General features: G+C 41.7%; 1 long non-coding RNA gene across 1 annotated transcript; it reads right to left on the minus strand.

The window, feature by feature from the left end:
* Positions 1 to 715: 715 nt before the first annotated feature.
* LOC144464292 (uncharacterized) lies at positions 716 to 15,941 on the minus strand. Its single transcript, XR_013492050.1, has 3 exons — positions 15,886 to 15,941; positions 14,961 to 15,015; positions 716 to 830 (listed from the first exon to the last, which is right to left on the minus strand). It is a non-coding gene; the product is annotated as an uncharacterized LOC144464292 (long non-coding RNA).
* Between the last annotated feature and the right edge of the window lie 11,122 nt (positions 15,942 to 27,063).

A 27,063-nucleotide genomic window follows, 5' to 3' on the forward strand; every position in this document is an offset into this window, starting at 1 on the left:
AGAATGTCATACCTGCTGTACACAATAGTGTTTCATTATTCCGTGACTTCTTGGATAGTTGTAGGTATATCTGGCCGACAGTTCACACAATAGGAGAGATGGCGGGGAAATTTATGCGTGGAATATAATTGTTAGTGGGGGCAGTGGAGCAGCATCATCCAATCTAGCAGCCACAAATAGCAACCTCTCAGCAAACATTTCATTACTGCTGACAAGTGTACGGTGGATTGTAATTGGAGATATCCCCTCATCTAAAAGCCCTCCTTACTTCACCGATTGCCTCCTCTAATACTCATCTTTTTTTCATCATAAACTTCTTCGTGGGGTGCTTTGTGTCCCCTGATGATATCTCGCAATTGTTAATTTAAATTCAAATTTTGGTGTGTGAAGTTAATTAGTTGCATAAGCCATTGGCTAGATAGGCCAGATTTGGAGATTGGATCTTTTGACTATGTGGCACTTAACTGATATGAGATACAAGGAGGCTTGGTTTTGTTTTTGTCTTACGCTGCTCCACATGCTGCGTTATTATTGGCTCATACTTTACTCACGAGTGAACTCGAGGCAACACGAAGCTGTGCGCAGACATCACACACACGTGAGGTGTAACATTATTCCCAAATTAGACGAGGTATCGGTGCAGAGTTTGTTTTACAGGTGATGGCAGATGGATCAAGTGAAGAGGACTCATCTGAGTCTTATATCGATGTTGTTCGGTTGCTTGAAGACATAAACAGGCCTGAGGTCTCACCCAGATGGCTGTGGAGTGACAGATGATCAGTCCAGCGGGACTCGTGCATGACTTCACATGTTGGTCTGGTATTTCCTGGCTGAGGGGGAACAGTGACTGTATCATACAGCAGCTCAGCATCGGACAAGATGATATCATGAAATCACACATACTGACTTCCTGTAGGCCTCGTTATAGAGCTCCCACTAACTTTATACAGCAATGTGACTTTGGTGAACAGTAGATTTTACAGTAGAATAACAATTGCTGTTAACAATTGAAAAATAATCCATAGGCAAATTTAAAATTCGGCAACAGATCTGTAAAAGTGAAGTGGTCCAAGCATGACCTGAAGTACACCATTATATATCACGTGTAACTATATCTGGAATATTAATATTTTTGTTTTTCCAAAGTGTGTAGGTTTCATTTTTACTATGCAGGGGCGCCACACGCATATGAATCAGGGTTTGGGGGTCCGCCACCAGAATATTTCTGAGCATTTAACATTTATTTGGTGATTTTTTTCTGTATCAATTTATGGTATAAATGTCTTAAATCTTGTCAGAATAAAACTCCACTGCTACTTTCTTTTTTTAATCTATTGTGGGGGACGAATGCACATGTTCTACATACAGAGAGGGACATGTCCCCCACATACCCCCCTGATATCTACGCCCATGCAAGGAGGCATTAGGCTTTATGTATTTAAAGCAGGGATCCCGGATTTCCATATAAACCATAAGACCATGCAGCTGCAGGAACAACATCAGCCCTGGTATCCTCGGTGACAGTACATGTACATGCTGCCCACTGTACATGTGTGTGTTTCTCCCTCCGTGTCCTGCAGATGGCAGACGCACCATTCCCGACGACGGTGTGTAGATCTGATCTGAGAGCGGCTCAGACAAAGAACACCACGGGGCACGACGGCTTGACATTTAAAACCAATGGGACTCGCTGTCTGGAACTGGATCTGTTTTGTTCATTGTGGACATTCGTCAAATAAAAAAATATTATTATTATCATTATTATCTAAATGGTAGCAGGGCAGACATATAAAACACTTTAAGCCAAATGCACAGGCGAAAAAGTCTAATACTTTTTATTACTTGCCTCTTTAAAATGGTATTTTAATGACGGCTCCGCGTGCTATTTTCTTATGATGTGAAAAGTATCATCACACAAGCGCGCGCCCTGTTTCCGCCCCTCACGCGCACACGCTGCACGGCGCAGGTCCATATGTACATATCTCGTTGGGACTAATCTGCGGGCTGTGGCGGGAAATCTCCACAAAGGACAGAATAAACAACACAAGGCAGCAGCACGTCAATTAAATTAAGTGTGGGGGGGAGGAGGAGGGGGGGCAAATGAACAAAAATGTCAAATACACATATTAAAACTTAAATGAAATAGCCGCAAGGATGCAGGCAGAGGAGGAGATTAAAACTCAAAGGGATACCAAGTCTCTGTGCCCTGGGGTGGTGCTACTGTAAGAGATGCAAATAGTAAAAGTGGGCACCATTCTCTAATAATTTCAGCTTAAACTGCAAAGACAAAGGAGATTTGTGTCTTGTAACAAATAACAGCAAAGATCTGCTTCATTAGGAGGCTGCTATAGTGAGTCCTGTGACCCAAACATGTTATAACATCATTCCAAAGGACAGATATGTGCGCTAGGCTTATTGCATCCCTTTGCACTTTTATTGTGGCGTTAAACCCGGTGGGTTCAGTCTAAAATAGGAGACGTAGTAATAAATGACATTCCCCGTGTTTTCCTTTACTGCTCACCACAAAGGATATCAATTAAGCAAAGGTGTCAGTTACAATGGTGCTTCTGAGGCTACCACTCCTTTCCTTATATTGTGCTTATATCATTAGAAAAAGAACAATTTCCACATGCACAGCTAATCACCTGTGAGAGAAAGAGTGGGTGGTGACATCAAATTGAACCGTGGAAATAGAACAGGAATTAGATGCACTTAGCCATCACATGTTAATGGCAGCAATCAACAGCCAATTACCCGGCGTACTTGAGTACCTTGACAAGTGCAGGTGTACCCTACAACTAACACAGGCCTCTTTCATGCATTTCCATAAATTCGACAGTAAACTCCCTCCCTGATTGAGCGCGCGTGTTTCATTGAGGTTGCAATTAAGCAATATTGTTAGGGATGTGTCAAGCGTGGATCGTAAGGGAAAAAAAAAATCCCTCAAGGGCAACAATAACATGTATTTTACCTGCATGCATGTAAATCAATAAAGTTATTTGTTTATATTAAAATGACCTTTGTTATTGCCTTGAGAAATGCTCATATTGCATAATACTCATTTGCTGATTTGGACCTCTTTAAATCCATTTTCATAAATGTGTTGGCAGGCAGCATTTTTTTGTACAACTGGACAGTGCTGTGGTGTCACTGCCTGGCACAGCTCTCATTGTGAACATGATCTAGGCTGAAGATCTGCTGCTGATGCTGATGATCTCTGTCACTGGGGTGGATTTCAGGGCTCAGCTCTGACTGCTGCCCTGACAAGTCTAGGAAACACACACACACACACACACACACACACACACACACACATGAATCAGATGAACACATCAGCCCTTGCGCACACTGTGAGGCCAGCGTCCCGGTATGACCCACTTTGATTATTCTATCCTTAAGCAACAGGTGACGGGCTTCCCCGGATGTCATCTGTGTCGTTGGCCTCTGTTCAGAGGCAGCGTTCAGGACCCAGGGAGAGCTGGCTGGCAACATGCCCGATCTACAAGTGAGCTGTCCTATCATTGACATCAAGTAAGCTGAAGATGTCATGTCTTCATCTTGTGAGAGTTCAATCCCCCTTTCAGGATGGATCAAGCTCTCTGTCGCTGGAGAGAGGCTGTGCAGATAAGTGTAGTGGGTCATACTTCCTCCAGGGAATGTCTGGAAAATAACCCCTGGGATACAGGCTCGCTTAATAAAGGCTGCTTTATTGGGGATCATGAAGCAATAAATTGCACCAATGTGTGTGTGTGCACTGTGTATCCACTGGGTTTTAAATGCACAAATACCTAATCGAGAGTTGAGTGTATATCGCTGCACAAGTGGCTGCTTTTTCAGTACGTCCAGGCACAGGAGTGTGTTTTGTATGAGCCCTGCATGGCCTGGTGTTCAGGCTACAGTCCATCTGGTGGACAGCACTGTATGCTGCAGCGGTGGCGAGCTCTGATGTCAGCAGCTGGTAGACGGACTCCACGCTGGAAAGGTTACCGAGATGTAGGGAAAAGATGTAAAACAGAATGTGTGGAGGGTTGTGTGATTTTAGAAACTGAAAATCTGAAACCAGTTTTTGAAAGAAAAACAATATTGTCATTGGAAACTCACTGCTGTAGTGATGAACATATGCAAATTAAATTAAATTTTGTTTCTTTTTACTGGAAGTCAATAATCTTGGTTAAATAATAGAAAGCCGATGATTAACAGCGCGGTCGTCACGTGAAGCAAACACATTTTATAATATTCGATATAATGCAATATGACCATTGACAGTCCATTAGCTTTTAAGAATGACCTGTTCTTTCCCTCCTCTTTCTCTCTCTTTTGTTTGCCCCGCAGCTACTTGACTTGTTCTACTTGACTCCTGAACCATTTTAATATCAGGCTGCCATGGGTTTCCTTCCTGTAAGCCAGTGTCTTCATATTTCTGTTTCTGCCCTCCCAGAATGAGAGATAAAAACCGGAGTGCTAAGCATGCTGTTGGTATACTCCACAAGTGTATATTAATAGAGTTAGTGACCTTGTTAGTGGCCCTTTTAAACACCGTGGAGAGTGTGCAAGGAGCGCAAATGGTGAGAAAATATTTTGGATACATTTGACTATGATATTTGTGTAAATATTAAAAATAAAATTAAAAAAACACCAGTGTCCTGTTGATTAGGACAAAATGCAAAAATGTTTGATTTCCTAAAAAGAGAGCATTGATACACTGATACTTGGGTCCAGAACATTTTACTTAAGATGCACTGACCTCAAGTTGCAAAGACATATAGTATAATGTCACTGTAGGTTGACACTGAAGCCCAAAAATCATAGGCATAGATTTCAGGGGGCCCCATGGGACACGCCCCTAAATATTTAGAACATGTGCATTATAAGAATGAAAGTAGCAGAGGGCTTTTATTTTGACAAAATCAAAGATGTTTACACCATAAATTGATGCAGCAGAGGCACATGTAAATAAATAAAAAAAAATCATTTGTTTGCAGGAAATTAAGTTCCCCCCACACCCCTGTTTCATATGTGTCCCCTCCAGTCTTGAAACAAAACCTGCGCCCTTGATAACAGCACATTTTGGACTGAATTTTATCTCCCCACATTGTTAGAAATATAAAATAATACAGAAATCAATACAATTCACCATGCCAGCTCAGTTTTGTTTAGTGCTAAATGCAACAGCTAGTTAACAGTTCATATTAATCACTTTTGAAATGACATCAATAAAGCAGCCCAACGGAAAAATGGCAATTAAGCATTTATTGGCCCAATGTGATCAGTGTTGTCAGAGGTCATGTGCAGACATCAATGGCGGCGTGTGTGTGTGTGTGTGTGTGTGTGTGTGTGTGTGTGTGTTTGAATCTATGTGCAGTCTGTGTGCTTGTGCATGTTAAATCCGGCCCCAACTTTTTTCTTTATGACAAACGGCCTCTATAAAAGATGCAGCCTGTCTCGCTGCAGCAAACCTCTTATGCTCCGTCTCTCTGTCACCGGCACTTCATTGCTTACTCACAGAGGAGTCCACAATGCTATATATTAATTAAGGGTTTCAGAAACAATAATGGTGACAATAAAGACAGTCCTCTCTCTTTGTCCTCGGCGTTCTGCCGTCAGACGACATTAGGAGGCATTTGAGAGGAGATAGGGGAGGAGGAGGGGATGGAGGAGAGATAGAGCTCCTTCTCTCTGGAATGTAATCTCCCTGATGTTACATGGTGCAGCCTAAACTGATAAATTGCAGATTAAATGGCGGCCACACTCCACTTCACCCTACAGCCTACACCACACCCCCTTAGTTCCACACATTTTTGCTATTCACTGCCTTCTTGGCCTGTCAATTCTGCCTAATCGTGAGAGGCACTAAAACACCAGGTCTTGACAGAGCCAGATCAAGAATGATGAACATCTCTCAATGGCAAAAGACTCGTGCTCCTAACTCTACTAGAAGGCTCGCATCACTTATGCAGAAATCAGCGGCGTGCCAGCATCCAGGAATTATGCCTGCTGACAGGAGATGCATGAGGTACGCATTGTGCGGCTGGAGCAGCCTTGACAAGTTATAGTTAACTGCAGCAATGGCGACCCCGAACACAAAGGATACGCCGGCTTATTAATGGTGGAGCATCCATGTCAATAATCTCTGCTTTTGGGTTGTGTCCAGAGTCATGCATCTTGCCACTACAAGTGGCACACACACTTGGTTTTCACAGCACATATATACACACTCACACATACAGAGCACACATTTCCTCAGTGTGTATTCTCTCTCTCTCTTAAGCTTCCCTTTCCCATACAATGAATGGCACAGCAGCTGGGAGAAAATGAAAGGTGAATATAAATATCAATATATACACCTGTGTTTAATTATTTATGTTTTCTTTCAGAAAAAAAAAAAAAACTGCCTGGGGAGGGTGCCCTCTCCCGATCTAATCCATAAGCATGAATACAAAGAAATAAGTCATTAAATTCCCAACCGCATGTTGCCGATGTCGTCTATGGAAATATTTGTAATGTATATTCTAATTTTTCTGAATAAATTAGGCAGAGATGCATTTCCATGTAAATTTATTCAAGGCGAAAGGAAGAGGAGTGTGGGGGGTGCGGTAAGATCTGCCAGATTATGCATAATTGTAGTATTGTAGCCCTCATTTCTACATCTAGCTCCGTATTGCATGGTCATTAAATTCTAAAATAATGGCAACCTCACAGCTTCTCTGTCCTAATTGCCCCTTCCATACAATTGCCTTCTCAAGACAATGTGATGAAGTGTGCTGTAGGATGTGTTAATAAGATGGCATTTCTAACTGAGGAGGACAATGCTTTGGAGTTGCACTCTCAGTGTATACCAAGTGGAGTGACTTCACTCATTCACTGTCTTTCTTATTTGCTCACCTTTCTTTTTTTTTGTTTTTTTGACTGTGTGATGCCTTTGAGATGGCAAACAACTGAGCTCACAGTAGCCCTGACACATCAGGAGGAAACTAGGATTCCAGCTTGTCTCCACTCATTTCAATACGTGGAGAAATCAAAGAGGGGGAAAAGGCTCATTAATAAAAAAAACGCGTCTCTAATCCACTCAGTGGTCGGGAGGAAATTTTTTTAATGAAATGCAACATGTTACCTAATTGCGCGGCTGCATCAGGAGCACAGTATACATTTCAAAGGAAAATATGCATGAATTTCAAATGTAGTATCTCTCAATTGAGACCGGATGCGAGTGAGGGGAAGGGAAGGAGAGATCAATCTCTGTGATGATATGTGAAAAGGGCAAGCTCCTCACCCAGCATGTACTTTTCCTCATTATCTTTCATTTGGCAACCGAGCATCTTCCACTTGATGCAAAATAAACAACTTGAATGCGGTGTGATGATATCTGGCCGTCTGTGGCCGCAGTGGAACCTGCGTGTCCTCATCTGTGCATATTTGTAAACACACATTTCAGACTGAAAGCTTAAGCTGCACTCGCATGATAGAAGGTTATTATAACGTGTTTAAAGTGTCCCCCTGTGGACATTTTGTCCACGCTGAGACTTGGTGGACTCATCACCAGCAGTTCTGTCTCTGCCGCAGCCCCTCACACACACACACACACACACACACACACACACACACACACACACACACACACACACGCACACACAAAACACCCCAGAGTGCTCTCCTCCTCGTAGCCTAACCCACCTAAACATCCTCTCAGCTCCCTCTGACGTTTAGCCATGCTTCATCTCCACATCCTTAAAAGCAGAAATTAATGACAAGCACAAAGCTGCTCATTTATAATTGCTTCATTATACTGTTGTGTTCTCTTGACAATAATGGTGTTGCTGGTGTTTTTCTAATTATATGGCATTTTTTTTTGCTCGTTATCAAGGACTTCAGGTAATTGTGGAGAAAATAATGACTGCCTGCCTGCCTGCTTCCTCCGTCTCTCATGGATTGCACATCACAAACAGTCTCAGTGCAACCAAGAGCCTTATCAAGGAGGCTGTTGGAGTTGCCTTTTAAAACCAACTCCATTTACACTGCTAGTCATCAGCGGCCCAGTGGCTCAAGCGTCTCTAATGAGCAACTTGTATTCAAGTGTTTAACTCAAGGTTTATGACAGATTACAATTAGCTATTTTTGGTCGTTGAATCACGGACTTTCTTACAAATTCGTATTTGTTCTCCTTGCTCGCCCTGCCAACACCTCTCTTAGTTTTAAAAATGAACGGGACAACTCATAAAAAATGATGAGGCTTATTAGGCTATTTAAACCACAAATGAATAATGTGGAGCTAAAAACACATGCATCAAACCCCATTTCTATAAGTCTCATATAAGAAGTCTCCAGTGTGATTTGCAACAGTGACGATAACATCACTAATAATGCTGTCTGTGTGGTGTGATTTCATTCAACTGTGTGGAGATTAGTGATTTGCATTTAATACCCGGTGTGCTCTGCTGTTTCTTTTTCATGCAACATTGCCGGATATGGATGATGACATTATAATAATTAAAGAACATTATGGACAGAGGGCGCTTCGCTATTTGCTACCGTGCGTAATGGCGGCCAACACTGTTATTTCTATTTGAAGAATGCATCCATGTGTGAAATAATAATACTCCCTCCAGGAATACCATTGTCATATTTTATTTGTCAGTATAAAAAGATGAAACAGAAAAACATAATAAAAAATGAACTCTCACTCTTCATTTCCATCCTTCTCCCCCCTTTTTTTTAATTCTTCTTTTTTTTTTTTTTTTGCTGTTGCAGCATCCAGCACCATTGCTGTCTGAAAACCTCAGAGGCGGACTTAATTAGTTGCTAAGAGAAAGCTGCCAGTGGTGGGGAGCTAAGAGAGTGGGGCAGATTTTAGTTTGCTCTGAACTTTGCTAATTATCAGGTAGGATGTAATTTCCTCCGCTCCCAAGAGGCGCCCAGCAGAGAGCTGCACCAACTAAAAGGAGAGAAACAAGGCTCAGCCCAGAAAAAGTATGAAATATTGACTGTTCTGAACAAATCCTTTTGTTACTATTTCTTCTTCCAGATCACTGAGAGTTATTTTTTTCCCTGCCGTTTCTGGAGGTGTGATTATAGTCTAATGCCGTGACACATCACGAACAGTACCTGAGAGGGTGTGGGAGAGAACGTTTGCACAAAGTAGTGATCATGGACAGGTGGAGACAGGATGTAGTGTGGCTCCGAATGGGGAAGGCAGGCACAGGGCGTATATCATTTATATCCAGCAATGTCTGAGCAGTGACAGGGACTGTGTTTAGCAGGTTCCTATCCCACATGCATCACATTATGATTCTGAAGTGCCTCAGACGAAAGAGGAGGTTGAATTGCCGTTGACCTGAGTGAGCTAAAATGACATAGATTCAGACAAATAGAGCACTGAGCTAAGCAGCAAAACAAGATGGATGTCTAGTGGCAGCACATCTGCACAGGCTCCCTCTCTCTCGCTGTGTGTGCATGTGTGTGTGTGTGTTTGGTGAGCCCAAACTTTTGACATTTTCCCCAGACACACCACATCTAAAGCCGCCTGGATGCGTGCTTAATAAGGCTCGCAAACATGCAACTTAAAACTCCAGGAATTACGCAATTTCTTGATTCGCAAACACACATTTCTTTTTAATGTTGCCATGACTCAGAGGAGATCCTTTAACTGTGCGGCTCTGACATTAAATCTGAGGACTATTCAGAGAGATCTCTCTGTGTTCTAAAATGTCAACGTGAAGTTTTCAGAGCAGCTTTTACAAGCTTCCCAGTTTAAATCTTGGCAGACTCTTCTGTGTGTGAGTGTATCACCATGGTTGCGGCGTCTAATATGCACGCCCCAGTGCATTGAGAAAAGAGAGTACTTCTTCCTCACTTGGTTTAATTGTCCCTCAGAGACCTGTGGAATTGGAATCTAAGTGGAATACCAGTCTCTTTCTCCAGCCTCACCCCCTCAACACCGCCACCCCCACCCCCACACCCTCTTTCTCTTCCTCTCTCTGGGGTTGGAGCCGGCATTCGGAGACTCTTGATTTGGGCCTGTCTTTATTTCATCACAGGCATCTTCTCAGCTTGCTCCTCGCCGTGGTGCTTGAGCGCCACAGCGTTAAGCTTTATTAACCCCCCTAAGCAAGAAGTACCTAAGGGAGGTCAGACACTGGTCGTTAAAAATCTATTGTGACTTGTCTGAAAAATGAATAAATGAGCACATTATTTCCCCCCGTTCCGCAGCCCCGGTGCACTGTTTGTCTAATCAAGTGCGGGAGCAGGCAAAGTCAACCAGGGTTGACATGCACATTTTATTTAAGTTTTTGTCTGTCAGAGGAGTTTAAATGTGTAATGAACAAAGGAGTGGTGATTTGAAATATAATCCCATTACACTGATGAAATTACAAAGACGGCGAGAGTTCACAAATCATGCTCATTGTTTTCTATCATGAGCGATGCCCCTGTTGAGGTTGTGGCGCGAGGAGGAAGGGCAGACTGTGAATGAATAGTGACAGCACTGTAAGGGGATTGGGAGTGCAGCATGGCCCGGCCTCAGTGCACCTCCTCCCCGTGCTGGGAGATGCTGAAGGGCTTTTGCCTCTGCCGTGGCTCAGGATGAACCCATTAGAATGGGCCCAGCACAGAATTAGAGCACCAAAAGAGCTGTGTCTTGGTCAGAGTAGAGGTGGCCAAAAGTCGTGCTGACAAATTTAAAGAGCTCTGAAGTAGTACCGATTTTAAAAAACATTTTCAAAGCTTCAGCAACTGAGCAACATTAACGTGACATGCAATGAAGTCACATTTTGTTTTTGTGAATGAAAGTTGAGATGTGCACTCTATTGCCAAGATTTACATCTCCACTTATGTTACCTTCAAGCAACTTTGAAGATGGACAACATCAACAAACGGCGATCGAACTGTTCCTTTCTCTAGTCCAGCATGTGAGATTTTGTCTTAAGGATTAATATAGCTGTGTGTGCAGAAGCTGCAGAAGTCCTTTGATGTCTGCCTTTGATAAGGAGGGTGCTAACAGTTAGGCCCATGGCTTAGAAAAAGTTGCATCTAACTCTAGGAAGGAAAAAAAATATTAGAGAAACTTCTGTTTTAGTTTTCCACAGCTTTAATTGGAAGCCTCACATGCCCCTTAAACAACATCATCTGAAGCTAATAAGACTTAAAAAAGTACATCTGGCTCTAAAATGCTTACCATTTTTAACACTAATGAACTGAGGCGTGCAGTAGAGATCGCCAAACTGCGGGGAGATGTACAGTATATTCTGGAGAATTCCCCTGCTGCACAGGAGCTCATAAAACACATCTGAAGACAGGAACTTGTATCTGGTTATTCGTGTTTAATTGGAGGCGCTGAGTGATGCAAACTAGGTTTTAATGCCCTCCCCTGCTGCCCGACTACAAGTAGCATCAGTGTAGCCACCCCTCCTTTTCCATCTATCCTCGCAGAGATGACCAAACACACTGCTAACAACGTCTGAAACACACTCTTACAAAGTCCCTCCTAAATGCAGTGACACTGCGTGCAGATATTAGACGCTAAATGCATCTAAATGCCACAGTTTTGTTTTATTTCCTGGTGTGTGAAGAAGTGCAAAAGTATTTGTGACAATCCTGCCAAACATACAGCGCTATGACTCATGTGGGAACTTTATTAAATCATGTTTGTTTCAGATTAATTTTGGTTTCTAATTACTGGCCCATATTAAAGTGCTGGTTTATAATGTGATACTTACGCCATCAGTCCCCAGGAAGTAGAGTCTTGGCTGCCCTCTAAAGCTTGTGACGGGTGAAAAAGCAACATGTAAAGTGAGAAAGCTGGGTGTCATGTGTGTGATGTATTAAATCGAGACCCAATCGCGTTGACAATTACATCATTCAAAGCAGAACGACAGGGAGGCTCCGCTAAACCTTCCGACTGTAGGGGCCATTTGATATTAATTTTCTTTAACTGTCACATGTGTTCTCCGGCGAGCTTTGTCGAATGTCCGGTTTTTGTTAAACGCCTGACACAACGTTCTGTCTCACGCTATTACGTTCTCTTCCAGGCTTTGATCTTCTCCATGTACAATATAATAGCTCATCCTGTAAACATGAGAACAGATTGAATAAAGAATACTTTGCTTTCCCTTGGCCCTGGAAAACAGTTCTGTCATGTGCTGTCCACGCTCATCTCAGCTCTGGGCTGGCTGTGGCGCCTTTATTCAATGTGACAGAGGAGAGCTGGGGACTCTTTCTCCTGGCACCCCGGTACGCGCCACACTGACACTCTCCTCTGAAGTGCCACATTAATTCTAATAAAGCGCTGCCTTACCAGGGCCCGTGAAGACCAGGGCTGTTGGGGGGGGGGGGGGCAGACGCTCGTATAAATACCAGGCTTAATGAAGGGAGGCAGTGGTGGCGCAGGTGGTGTGGCAGTGCAGGTGGCACCTCTCGCCCCCAGGCTCCTGGGTGAGTCCGCTGCCACTGCCACTCCAGGGGGCACAGCAGCAGAGATTGCATTTTAATTACCAGGTACACCTTGTCCTCCTGATGGGTCACCGCCTTGGTGGGAGTGAGTGTGCAGACGTGCCTGTTTTTAGACCTGCTTTATCTCTACCTGCATGTTTACAATGAGATACTCCCCTAAACGTTGTAACGTAATGCTCCAGCGCGAATAGGGATCTTATTGTTCATGCTTGGCCTGTCACCGCTCAACATAACTAATTCTGTATATGGGAGAGACCGGCATCCTCCCTGAATTATGTGCACCTCTCTCCCTGTGGGGAGGTATCCATCCAGCCCCAGTCATGGCTAACCCTCCCCTTGAGGAGCTCTATCCACAGGGAGGTCCACACCTGTTTCCTCCTCCCCTCCCTCCTCACTCTGGAAAAATCATCTCTCTCTTTCTTCCAGTGGTAACTCAAAACTGTTGACATTTCAAATGCTCCTTTAGTTGGTGTTTGGCGTTTTGTGCAAGTGGTGCACCTGGGTGAGAAATGGATCATCGTTTCACTGCGCCCATCCCCTCCTTGCATTGAGACCATGTACAGATGGGTGATGAGAGGGCTTGGATTGTAAGGGGGATTGTATGTCCAGGACATGTGAAGACACCACCACCACCACCACCATCACCACCACCACCACCCCCCACTCTCTCTGGGGATGCTTCTGTCAGCACACACCAGCACTCAGCAGCACAGATGTTGTTGCATTGTCTGGAGCACCAAAGCCCGGATCAGCCCAACTGGGAGCTTCTACTCATTAGCTATTGTCTCTGTGTGTCTGACTAGGCCTTTGATGAATGCAGCAGTTAGCCGAAGATCAGACACCAGACAGAGAGAACAGAAAACAAACCATCTATCCCTCTGAAAGATGTAGTTCAAAAGATAATACCCCACTATGTTCAACATCTTTAAATGACCATTTCGCGTTTATTTCACATTCAAATTCATACACTAGTTTTTCCATAAATGCAAACCATAGTTGAGGTAGATCTTCTCCTTGATCGTACAGTTTGTTTTGCGCTTTTTCTGCACTCAGCAAACATACTGTATCATCTTAAGCTTTGTGTTTACCATAAAGAGCATGGGCTCTAAGCTCCGGAAAATAAAAGGGCACTGTGTCTGCCACTTGGAAACTCTGCTTCCCTCTTTGCTTACTCACCCAGAGAAAGGCCATGCTATTATTTATTTAATTCCCCCTCCTTCTCTTCTTCTCTCTTCCCCTGCATGCACCCACCCAGCCAGCCAGCCGGGCTATGAACACATTGCGGGGCCTGAGGGCAGTACTGTGGACAACCTGCGCTGTGTTCACATGGCTGAGCAGAGAGCGAGTGAGGAAGACTGGCATGCTGAAACCAAACAGGTGTATGATTCAGAGGCGTGAGCTGTGAAGGGTGAATTTTTTATACAAGTCAATGTTGCTTTTTGAGCAAACAGCGGCTTGGAGCTGTCCCAGGAAACATTTACACGCATTGTGACTTTTTTCTCTCGTAAGCCAGACTGCGCTTCTATTGTTTCATGGCAAGCTTATCAAAGGCTGTGAGGAGTTTAGCCTTCCCTGTCTTATTTTGTTATCATGCTAGGATTAAAAGTAAATACTGGCTTAAATCACATTCATCAACATGACAAGTAAAATACAAATCATAAGTGGTCAGTGGTGAGCTGTTTTAAAACAGTGATGTCTGTGGATTTTCTTTCGATGAGTTCTCACTTTGTGTAGGTGGGCCTCTTTATTTAGCTTCAGACAATATCGCTGCTCTTGTCACAGTTCTATTTATCTATTTTGTGCTGACAATAAGTCATCACTTCCTGTGCATCAGTGTTTTATTTTTTGGAAAGATTCAGTCAGCACTGAGTACTGGAGGATTTCAATTTCAAAATGTCACAGATTACAAGCATGTATCAAATGATTTTCAACCTGGATATTAGTGTCTGTGTTTCTGCAGTTTTGTCAAATGTTGCCGATCGCTCCGAAAAAACACAATTTCCCAGCTACTCTACTGTGAAGCTCTATATGTGCAACACAGCACAGTAGTTTTGCAAGGGCCCAGCTCAACAATACTGTCAATACTGCTGGATCCAAACATCACAGCTTGAGAGTCATGATACTAGATCATGAATGTATAAAGAGAACTGTATACAGTGTAAGAGGCGGGGCCCTGTCCATTTCTATGATAGTTCAACTTCCAGGTATAAAGTTACATGCAATAGCATTTCCCTTAACCCTGCCTCCGAACCGCTTGGTCTCAGGCTCACTCACAGGAATCACAGCAGGAAAATAACTCTGGATTCGGCTCTTAGTGAAATTTATACCTTTTAGGGCATCATTATTTAAATAAAGGCTATTTAAGTGTTCATACTGAGAAGTTGATGTACCTAAAAAAATATTACAGTGTGCGTCTTTTATAATGTAAGTCTATGGGAAAAATAATTTTTGGGCCAGCTAGCATCATGTAATGGACCCAAAAGTTATAATTACATGATCTGGCCACTATGTCAAATTACCTTCAAAGCTCTGTTCCTGGGGGCTTGTGGTGGATGCTCTGGAATCTTTGCCATACTGTAAAGACGACAGTGGAGAGTGCATATGTCATCACTTACTGAACAATTATCAAACAACATTTCAGTCTACATGTTAGCATTGCTCATGCAATTCCTTTTTTAACGTAGTGACTGCAAGTTTTAAATACAGGGTTATAGGCCTCACATCTTGCGTTCCCTGAAACAGGTGTGGCGTCCTGTTTTACACAGGAAAAGCAGAGACAGGAGACGTTAGCTGTGTTCGTTCGGCAGGCCGCTCTCTGTCTTTATTAACAAAATGTATCTCTTTTCTCTTCTCTTTGTTTCAGTCTTTGTTCGGTTCACAAAACTTTGTATTCCACTTCCCGATATTCCTTCATATTCACAATATCACACTTTAACGTTTACATTAACAAACATAGATCGATAAAGTAAACCACTCAACAAACATAACTGCTTATGAATGTTCAAATCTGCCTTTACACATAAATATCTGTTACCAAATACAGCTCTAAAGTGCACTATAATTCACATTTAGTTACCGCTTCATACCAGTACCATTCAAATTGTATCTTACCATGACCTGAATGAATGATTGGAAACATTCAAATAATTTTCCACAAACCATTAACTTTGCTCGTTTAACCATACTATTTACCATATTACTTCACTTAAACAACTGTAGTAACATACACATGTCAAGGAGCTTCAGTGGCAAAAGAGAACAATACCTTGTTACACTGTTCACAGGGGAGCTAGCATAACCTGTCAATGCAGTGGGCTGGAAACTTTTACGTTTTTAACTCGACCAAAACTATTATTTTTCACCCCAAACTTAATCAAAACGAAACAAGAAAGAATTTAAGAGTCCTTAGGTGTGTTTTGTTACAGTAAAACACACATTACTAACCTGTTTTACATAAAAAGCAGAGACAGGAGATGTCAGCTGTGTTCAGTCAGCAGGCCTTTCTCTGTCTGAGGTACGGAAGCCTCCCGCAGCCTAACTACAACTAGTGCTCAGCTGGGTCGATACTCCCCCTGGTGTCGCCAGTAAGCAACTGCACCTTCAATAGCGCTACTTCAAAACAATTGTAAAAACATGTTCACATGTAGTCTCTTCTCAAATAAATACATCAAACAACTTTACAGTTGTGATCATACATTTGTAGGTGTCACAACAGCACAAAGTTTATGAGCAGATTATGTGTTAATGTATTAACATATGTACAACAGATGATTTATATGATGCAGGAACTGTTGGTTACTGTTTGTAAACAGAACATTCAAACTTGGTTCACCCTGCACTGCTTGTTCACTGTAAGCAACTGCTGTTGTTGGAGCATTACGTTTGTCGCAATGGAAAAGCTAATACTTAAGCAAGCTAACTAAGCTAACTGGCAGCGCCTACCATTCCCAAAGCCCAATGCTCTTCATCCATCCATCTCCTTCAATGCTCGTGAGTAAAAGTGAAAGCCTATCCCAGATTCATTCTCATTTTGGAACGTGCTGCTATTATCTTTTTATGAAGTCCTGACCTCACCTGCACGCTGTTATTGGCTGGGAACTACAAGCCAATAAATGTCCCGAAAAAAGAAAATAAGATAATACAGTCAGAGGACAGAGTCTCTGCAGATAAATACACCGCCACACATGTCTGTTGGTTCATACATGATACAGAGGGATTACTTCTGTATGAGTCCATAGAACCTGGTCTCGCTCTGAAGTTGTCAAAATCCGGCGCTAGGTCAGTGATTTCCGGCGTCAGGCACCAACGTGGCCAGTCACCGTTTTAATTTAACTGGGAAAATGCGGCGGGTGGACAACATAAGTTAAAGAGGCGAAAGTCCAACTTGAGCAGGCAAGTGGATCAGTGGATTGGTCCAACAACCACCAACTTTCACCCGGGAGGCCAGTGTTTGCTTTCCTCTTGTTTCCTAAACCCAAACGCGTGTAAGTGTGAGCTAAACGTAACCATGTGCATTTGTTGTTGAAGGGGTAAAAAACGTTGGTGTTGTACTGATGTAGTGCATTTATTTTGAAAGAGACCAATGCTCAAAAAATGTATCCAATGATTTACAGACATTGCTTTCACCAGACTGTCAATGGGAAAAATTCTTTCAGGGCTGGCAGGCATCATGTGACGATGTTATTACGCTGTATAAATGCTCACAATGGCGTAGGCCACATGCGTAGGCTACAGCGTAGGCATAGAGCTGACGCACAAGTATAAATCTCGCTTTAATAGGTGTCTATTAACAGATTTTAACCGACACCCTTCAGCCAATCAGAATCATGTTTTCACCCAGACCTTTGTATAAAAGTGGGTGATACTTAACTCATTTGAATTCTTGCTCTTCCAAATAAGCTACATTTTAGCTAACCTGGGGGATTATTTATAACCGTAAAAACTAAGAACATAAGAACCAGGTTGCATGAAAGCGCAATTTTCCTTTTATGGTAATGTAAGCATACAGAAGTAGCCTATGTTTAGGTTTCATGTAGAGAGCCATTGAACTGAGTGTTACTGAGTGAAACATGTATTTGAGTCATAAGGAGTGGTTTTCAGAGCAGCAGCAGTGAACTGGAGCTACATAAGTGGAATCTTTTAACAGCAGTTAATGCAGTTTTTTTTTTTTTTTTTACTATACCTAACTTATAATCCATGACAATCAAAGAAAGTTATAGAGTTACATTCCCTCATCCCTTTATTCACTGCACTTCTGCAAAAAGATTTGACCTGCAAACTGGGAAAGCGCAGTGTTTAATAATGTGGTTTAACAAGAAATCAACAGACCTCTCCACACTTTGGAATACAGAAATGACACAATGCCCCGGAGGAGTCACTAAGGAAGCAAACATAAATCTCTGCGCAGTCAGTCCTTGAAGGCTAGACCTTGGGGTTAAGATAAGAGACCATGTTAGTGGTTATTAAGTGAAAGTTTCCAATCGATAGCCAGAGAGACGTAATCAGGGAGGGTTTAATTGCAGAGGGGAAGACATCTATTCACGTTATTGCAGCAGCTGTCCAGAAAAGCTTAATTTTTTGCCCCAGAGTCTCCTTCCCACCATCTGACTCCAACTGACCTCCTGAAAGGCTACTGCTCGCACTGTGTAGAGGTGTCAGACATTCAGTGATATCACTCCAGGTCTGTCACATTTGGATGACTCATCTCTCTACAGTACCATGGCTTATTACTGTCATCAATGCATTGTAAAAAATGAAAAATTAAAGGCCGTCAGTCTAAATCATTACCATTAACCACATACATAAATATTTATTTTGTATTTGATATATGACATTATACAGTCTGCATTTTCTTTCATCCAAATAACACAAGAAAATAATTATTTTTCTTTTCATTGCCACTAAAGAGTCTAGTGAGCATGGAGCAAAGTTTATCAGCCTCCCACAAGGAAAAGGAAAACTTATAAATGCAACTCCTTTTTTTACGACTCTGAATTCTCTAAAGCATTAACCTTTAAAAATTAGATTTACATCTGCATTTGTCAACCTCCACCGGTTAAACCTGGCAATAAACACCTTAGAGATGCCAAACATCTCCCATGACCTCAGAAAATATTTGACTGTTGTTATATATCAACCATCAATTACCACTCATGCAAAATGAGTCACTGAATACAACAGCTATGCCTTTGCTACACACTGTCCAGTACATCAGCAAAAGGAAATAAAGTACTAGCACAAACAGAAATGATTTTTTAAAACAATTTTACAACATTAATCACTTGAAATTTCCTTGTGTTTTTTGCTAATAGGGCTCCACTCAATAAGGTGCTTAAATGTAAGGATTCAGCATTACAGACAAATTGGATTCTCACAAAGAAAATTGGACGCATTATTCAGTGCAGTGGTTGTCTCCTTTCTTATTTAAAGAGACTCTGCTACATTATGTTGCATGATCATAATAAGCATGGAAAACCCATTCATTTCTACAGCAGTCCCCTTCATTTCTGGCTCCATGTGCTGCTTGATCACCAAAATCCAAAGGCGACTTATCGCAGGGAATTTCATGCCATGAAATGATGATGATGATGTGAATGGATGGCTGATGCCGCGTCAAATCCAGTAGATGTCAGTAAATTGGAACATATGTTACTTAAACTATAACATCATGATAATTCTCCTCCAAGATGGCTCATAAAACTGGAATTTATTAGGCTAAATCTGGGGTGATGATAACATAGATAATTTTTAATGGAAGGTTAATGCGAGAATCAAAAGATAAAAATGGACCCTTTGGCCTTGTATCAGCTGGATCCTACAGTGCTGTGCTAAAATCTGAACAATTTTTATGCACCGTGGGGTGTTCCCCTTTCATTACATTTTATAGCTTAAAGCATAAAAATATACGGAACATTTTCATGGCTAATAAAATCCCAGATCTTTACATGATAAGCACAATGGAGACACAGTGTAAAGGAAATCTAGCTCCTGCAAAATATTCCCTCTGCTATTTGTCCCAGTGCTGTCCCACCAAAATGAGGAGTGTGTTCAGCTGCTCGCGAGCCATACCTCCTCTCAGCGGGGACCTGGAGTGCCTGCTCTGACACAAGCACAGAGCACTTCCTCTATTCCCACAGACGCACTTTTAAAATAGGCCACATTGGAGAAAACATGACTTTTCACTATTCTAATAAATGGGAGCCTGCCTGTTTATTATTAATGACATCCCAGCACACTTTTCAGATTTGGTTGGTGTTACGCTGTGTGAGTAATTTATATTCATGCCAGCGTGAGAGCCTGCGTGTGTATGCTTACTGTCTTTTTACTGTCAGCTATGTGTAGTAGTTCCATGAAATTTTAATGTTTACCAGGTCAGTCCTGACCTTCTTAATCCTCCTGGTTATTAATATGGTAAAGCCAACACAGAGGAACAATTAATCAAAAACACCTCTTTTCTTCCCTTTTTCACCTTTCATACATATTAATTATATTCAGCTGCCTTGGGCTGAGGAGTGCATTAACATGTATGTACCAGCGTGGAGAAATAAGTCAAAAAGCAGAGCGACTCTGCCCCTACAGCGCGAGGTAGTTCCCCAGGATTAGTCTTATGAGGCTGAGTGGCAGGAACTTGAACATGACAGAGCACTGATACACTTTCTTGTCCAGACAATTATCTGTGCCCTACTTTTAAAGCTAATTCTACACGGGCCCCCCAGGTCGTGTGTGAAGCATCCTGGTGGGGGGGCGGCAGTGGAGGGTGTCAGTCACAGGAGGACCAGACTGCCCCGGAGCAAAGCTGCGGGTCCCTTCTCAGAGGGAGGGGGGGTTGGGGGTGGGGGGGATGATTGAAATAGAAGTTGAGATGTAGGACACATAAATAAAGTGATTTTTTTTTTCCTGGAATACACTTCCCTCTCCTCCCATTTACATAATACTCTACCATGCACACCATCACTTCTATCAGCCCCAAGGTTTATGGAGTCATGTGATGATGCATGTAGCTGCAGGATTGGCCAGTAATTCACATTTGCTTCCTAAATATTAGCAGTAGGCTACAACTCATAACATCATGTTTATTGTGTTGTTTTTTCATATATATTTAACACATGTTACCTACTGCAGAGCCCGCTCCTAATTTGTGCTGGATCTTATCACATTGAGAGGATGAAGGCCTGGTTTCACTCTTGCTGCTCAGGCTATTGTACTTGCACACTGCATGACCTCGAAGGAGAGATGGAAGACAATGCGGGCGTGCTGGATGAAAGGGCATCGGAGAGCGGCCGCGTCCATGGGTGGGGGAACGGGGAGGATGGGAAGCAGATGGCAGTGGCTCCGTCCCATCAGCACAACAGAAGGGGGACTCAAGATGGCCACAGGCCCCCCTCACATTAACAGCATTCAGGGAGACGCCTTATCATCCCGCCAGCGTGATACGTTTTTAACAACATCCAAACCCCCCCCTCAACCCCTCATCACACTACACTGGAGATGCCGAATCAATCATCTGGGTACTTACAGTATTACATTAAAGTCAAGGGTAGAGCCTATTGCATATAGCCTAAAAATGGGATCTAGGTGAGGAAATATATTCTTTAAAATGAGACAGAATAAAATCAGGTTTAAGATGACGGGGCACGACCTGGCTGACGTGCCTCGTGGTCGACTATGAATGAGGCTGCAGCATCTCTGAGCAGCTTGTCTGGGAGATAACCTTCAGCAGCCTCCCATCCCTCGCCTTTCCTCGCAGTGTGAAAAGCATGTACTGAATAGGTGCTAATTAAGCTTTGTGAATATAAAGAAGATGCCATACTTTTGCGGCCAAAAAAAAAAACAAAAACACCACACCACACACTTAGAGCGTTGCACTATCTGCATTCAAGACATCAAAGTTATCTCAGAGCATCCAGTGGCGCTGCCCCCATTTATTTCAGTGCATTTCCCTAAGTTGAAAGAGAAAATTTGTTCTTGAGAAATATATATATGTATATAGCCACAGTAAATCAGAGGTTGAATCTAAATTGTTCATCTGATGACTTTTCCCCACGCAGCATAGTTCATCATACAGGCCAGCGACAGAGCAGCAAAAAAACCCAAAGAATCATGCATCTTTGCGAGTAGAAATTAATAAAAACACTATGTCAAGGAGCCAGAAAAAATGGTTTCCCCTAATGGATTCTCCACAGAAAACAGCTTTTAGACAATCAATCTTTTCTTTGAAAGCCCAATTATTTAAGTAATTGTTCCTTACAATTGCCACAGGAATTTGTCCTCTGGATGCTGTAAAAGTAAGCATCTTTTGTCACTCGTAAAATGGCTCATACCATTTTTATTGTACTCATTTAATTTCTTTGGCACAGTTCTACTTAACACCCTTTGTCTACATTTATAAAACTGTTCATTCTCTATTTGTCAAAGAACACACACACACACACACACACACACACACACACACACAGGCACACACACACCCGTACACTCAGGGTCTGTGGTATTATGGGATAATCAAAGTCATACAGAGTGCAGTGTCAATCAAAAGTGGGGCTTTGTTTACAGTCTGCTATAAACACCTGTTGACTGACATGTTGTCATTTCTAAAATGTATGGTAATGACTATATAGCATGCTATCTTATGGGCAAACTGGCAATGTTTGATTTAACTGTGCTATCATTCAGTCAGGCTTGATAACAACACAAAGCATGGTTACAAAGTCAAATTAAATGACTATTCATTAAACAATTAAACAAACATCAGATATTATTTTGCTCCGTTTAGTCTGTTAATTTTAGTCTTTATGTTTTTCAAAACATTGTTTAGTTTTAGTATCTATTAAATAGTTTTTTTTTCAATCAACGTGCAGTTTTATATCATTAAAACAAAATTATTAACATTTTTAATAGACTATAATACTTGATCTAAATAACCTAAACAACAAGTAGCATTACAATATGCATAATTTTATCTTTAAATTAGCATTGATGGTAAAATAAATATGCATGCACTACAGTAGAAACCATAGGGACTAATGGCAAATGCAATGCTTTGTTTTACTTAATGTATGCATTAAGTAATCCCCAAACTCTACCACTAAAATGCAGCATCAACTACAGCATATATATAACCACATTTTCTGTCCCTATATATATATATGGAAATGCTGCTGTCCAGGCTGCCGGCATCCATTACATCCACAGGGGACATCTGACCATGTGGTTGCTGGTCATAAACTGTCCACCTCTGCAAGGGTGGACAGGGTTAAGGAGTGGAGGGTAAAGTGAGAAGACAAGTGTCAGTCACATGTCTGTCTTTGGCAGTGTCCAGATGTACAGCTAAAACAGGAAACAGCAATGGCTGATCTATTTTTGTACAATCTGGAATATGCTCACATTGTTGCGTCAGAAATGTTTCAAATAGACGTCTATGTTTGTGTTATGGTAACCTTTGAAGCTATAGCAGTAATATAGTATGAAGAGGAGGTGAACTTGCTAAACTGGCTGTTTGTAGCATAGAATTTTGCGGATAGCTCAGTTTCAGAGTAGAAAATTCAGAGTATTTTCTATCAAAATGAGAACATTTAAGTCACCAAACTACCGCAAAATATACTGCTGCTGTTGTGCCAACTATTTAAAAAAGTGACCTTAACACATAGAGAAATGTATGTGAAAAACGGCAATAAGCAGATGTATAAAATAAACAATTCAAATTGGTCAGGCAAGTCAAACACAAAATAAATAATCACAAGCCAAATACATTTAACATCTCCCAGAAATGTGTAGCATAGGTCTTCTTAAAGGCTTTACTTGCATCATTATTATAATTTTGTTTTGCTTGTTAGTGTCCAGGTTACTGACAGCCTGCAAAATACTGTTACAATTAGGCCTGGCAGCAGTGCCAGATGTTTCTCTGAGAGGAGAGAGGGAGATGTCAAAACACCTGTCTGATCACCATGGTGCACATGCTGGTGCAACCAGCAACAGTGCAACCAGTCCTTGTTAGTTTAGTCTCCTCTTGAAGGCCCAGTCTGCGACTACACAATGGACACCTCTGCTGACAAACACACTGCAGATTTTTTTCTCCGCATTACTGAACATGTGCAAGAGTAAGCCCAACAGGCAGAATACCATCTTATAGAGTAGTATTTATATAGCTGTAATTTAATCTTTTTTTTTTCTCTTGGAAATGTACTGTCTAGTTGTTATACAATAATTATCAATAAATATACAATAATTTGGTATCAGCTCATATAGGATAATTTATTGTGTGACTTTGTCCTTGTCAGTCATCCATAATAAATAGATTACAGCCTGATGTGCCATAGCAGCTGCATGTTAACACTGAATTTATTAATTGATAATGAACAACTTAACTAAATAAAGGTACGTAAATAAAGCTAGTGACAAGTTCTCGACCTGTCACCAACATGTCGTCCCTCTCAGAGTGGATGTCAGATTTGTTCAGGGTGCAGCGTATTCTCACTGTTTGCTCATTGGCAACTTTTGTATTCCTGCACTTTTACAAGAATTACCTGAAATATATGTAAGATTTTTTTTCTAGCTCTTTACATAATGTCTTATTTCTTCGAAAAAATTAATCAGGTTGTGGAAATCTTAAGAAATCGCTGCAACCTTGAGTGAGTTTTTTTTAAAATCACATGATGTGGAAGATAATGGAGTCTGTGTGGATGTGAATCTCCATGTCACATCTCAAAACAAGTTCTTAATGTATGATTTAAAAAGTATAACACCAGGATACAGTTACTGACCATAGGGATATTGTAGCATGACATTTTCATACAAAGTGCATTATCTTTTTGCTCTATTTTACAGCTGTTTTAGCAGAGAAAAATGCACATGTGTAATTGTACAAACAGTAATACTAAGCAGTGAGCATTATAACTGCATTAACCCAACATTACGTCAGGCTTTTATTGGTATATGTGTTCAATAAATTCTTCTAGTAGCTTGTGGGCCAATATATACTGTAGTGTTACTCATCCTTTCAAGTGTTCAGGTCAGTTACTATGGCAACCTGCACAAACTGGGGATGAGATAAGGGCCGGAGCCGTGGCCTTGAGGGAGTCGTTAAGCATCTGTCTCCTGACTCCCCCCTTCAGTCTGTGTATGGAGGAGGCTGCCAGGGAGGCAGCACATAAACAACAAAGGTGGCTCACCCTTGCTCCCTCTCTAAGGGCTGACCATCATCACGCTGAGTTAACAGTGCCACCCATCACCGCTGAGCCTGATCGGGATGAAGGAGATAATGTTGAGAAATCAGAGAGTTTCTGCTTTAGATGTTTTCTGTGCTGGTGGTGCTTATGGTTTGGACATTTAATGACGTGAAAAGGATCATGCTCACTCGCAGGTTTACTTTTGATATTAAATATAGTCACATTCATTCTTTTTGTTTTCCAGCTCTCAAAAACGAGCAAAGCAGACGACAGAATAAAGATTCTCTTGTTTTCTCAGTCACATGATGCCATTTTGTATCGAGTAAAAAGTGTGACCCTTTGTAATTACTTTTCAAAGTGAGAGCAATTGAGAGACATCACTATGGATACCTCAGGCAGCCAAGATTGGTGGTTAACTGTTCGTGAACCCGTAACTGAGGTATACGTGCTGAAAAATGAAATACTGCTTTAAATTATTCTGACTCCATCGCTGTACAAGTGTGAAGACAAGAGAGATGTCAGAGGCTAAGTTCATCAGTGGATTCTGATGAGGTTGGTACTGCTGCTGCAGCGAGTGAGCACGCCTCACTGAGTTTCAATGCAGCTGCGCTTTTCAAGATGTTCCAATCAAGATGTTACCGTCTCCTTTAGAAAAGTGAGTTTTGTTACAGCATACAAGGCTCTGAATTTGGGCTAAAAAGTCTTGATAGTGTGGTTTTGGATAAAATATTTCAGGATGGTTTTGTTTCTTAAAAAGCCAATTGAAATGTGATATTGAAGTCTTTAAAAATGGACTCTAACAAGATGTCTTACTGGAGTCTTACTAACAGCTGTGGTATAATTCTGTAGAAATCCAATGACCCACACAAAACATTTCAACATCACAGTGGAAATATGTTTTATTTTTAATATTATATCAAGGACTTCTGACATAAAGGCAATGTATACTCATGCTCACAGCCTTTCTTTTTCACTCGTCAGCATCTGTCTGTGGACTGAATCCAGCTTTTCTCCCTACTGAATGAATTAATCATTCTCTAAACACACAAAACAGCAAGAGTCAGCTAACAAGAGGCCCCTGCTGGTTGACCACAGCATGTCAATGTCAATAACAGCAACATTTACTGGACTCAACACCACTGCACAATGAGGACAACAATTTGGAGGCCTGATACTCTTTAAGATACTGCCACTCAGGGTCTTACAGGGGTACCTCTTATGTTAAAGTGTCATGTTGTAGCCTCACTGCTGTTTAAAGCTGGAGCACGGAGCATCAAGGCTACAGTCCTCCTGCAGCCTCACCTAGCAGCGCGTAGACCTGGAGCAGCCAGCCTTGCTTTAGAAACAGATGATAAATAAATCAAAGTGCACTAAGCACTGCTTCCACATGGCAATCGCCTCCTTCATAGCGTCTGCACCTCATCAATCACGCCATTGTCTGCTTGAAAGGCGAGCCTTGTAAATGTCATATCCACTCAAACCCAAGGAGAGGCGGATCAGAATGCGGCTCAGTTTTTTTTTTTTTTTTTTAATTGGATAGTGTAATTAAACTAAAAAACCCTGCTAGGCTGCCTTTTGACAGGACAGATGAAGACCCCTTTTAATAGGGCTATGAAACATATTTGTTAAAAGGATGAGGCAATATGTACCATATGATTGGGTGCCCTTATGTGTCATACTTTTCATTTATGATTAAAACGGCAAAAAGGTGTCTTTATGAAAAAAGAGATTCTTAAAAGGTCTCAATATATAAGAATAATTAATGAAATTTGCCATCCAAATTATTAGATTTCTTGGAACCAATTGAAAAAGAAAGCCCTCGTATATTATATACACCAATCAGATGCATATATCAAAGCATATGTTCAGCAGCATTTGTGAAACATTCATCTTGGGACCAAGCGATTAAGAGAGGTAGAGCTTGTTCTTGATTAAAGTAACAACCGAGAGAGGCCAAGCTATAATATTGATTACATGCACAAACGGGATACGGGTCACTTTGCTACCCACACATGCTTTCTATTTAATTTCATTAGCGGCGTTCTTTCCTGATGTACTAATGTTACACAAACACCAGAGGAATACATACACGCATACACCACAAAAAAAAAGAAAGAAAAAAAAAGCAACCCATTGTCACATGTCTGGGGTCATAAAAGCAAAACAGTAACACACACTTATGCACACACACACATGCACGCACACACACACACACACACACACACACACTCACACACACACACACACACACAAATGCACATTCAATATCCTGGTGCGTTAGACTTGATTTTGATGGTTGCCGGTGAGAACCCGGCTTGAAAGGTCTCTCTTGAGAGGCAGAGTAAGGCCTCCGTAGGAAAGATCGATAGGACAGGGGTGCACAAATAAATCAGCGTGCTCTACTGACGTCTGTCATAAAGCTCCCGCCACAGTTGCAGCTCTTAGGTTTATGGCAGCG

This window comes from Epinephelus lanceolatus, chromosome 9, assembly GCF_041903045.1.
Source record: "Epinephelus lanceolatus isolate andai-2023 chromosome 9, ASM4190304v1, whole genome shotgun sequence".
Classification (NCBI taxonomy): domain Eukaryota; kingdom Metazoa; phylum Chordata; class Actinopteri; order Perciformes; family Serranidae; genus Epinephelus; species Epinephelus lanceolatus.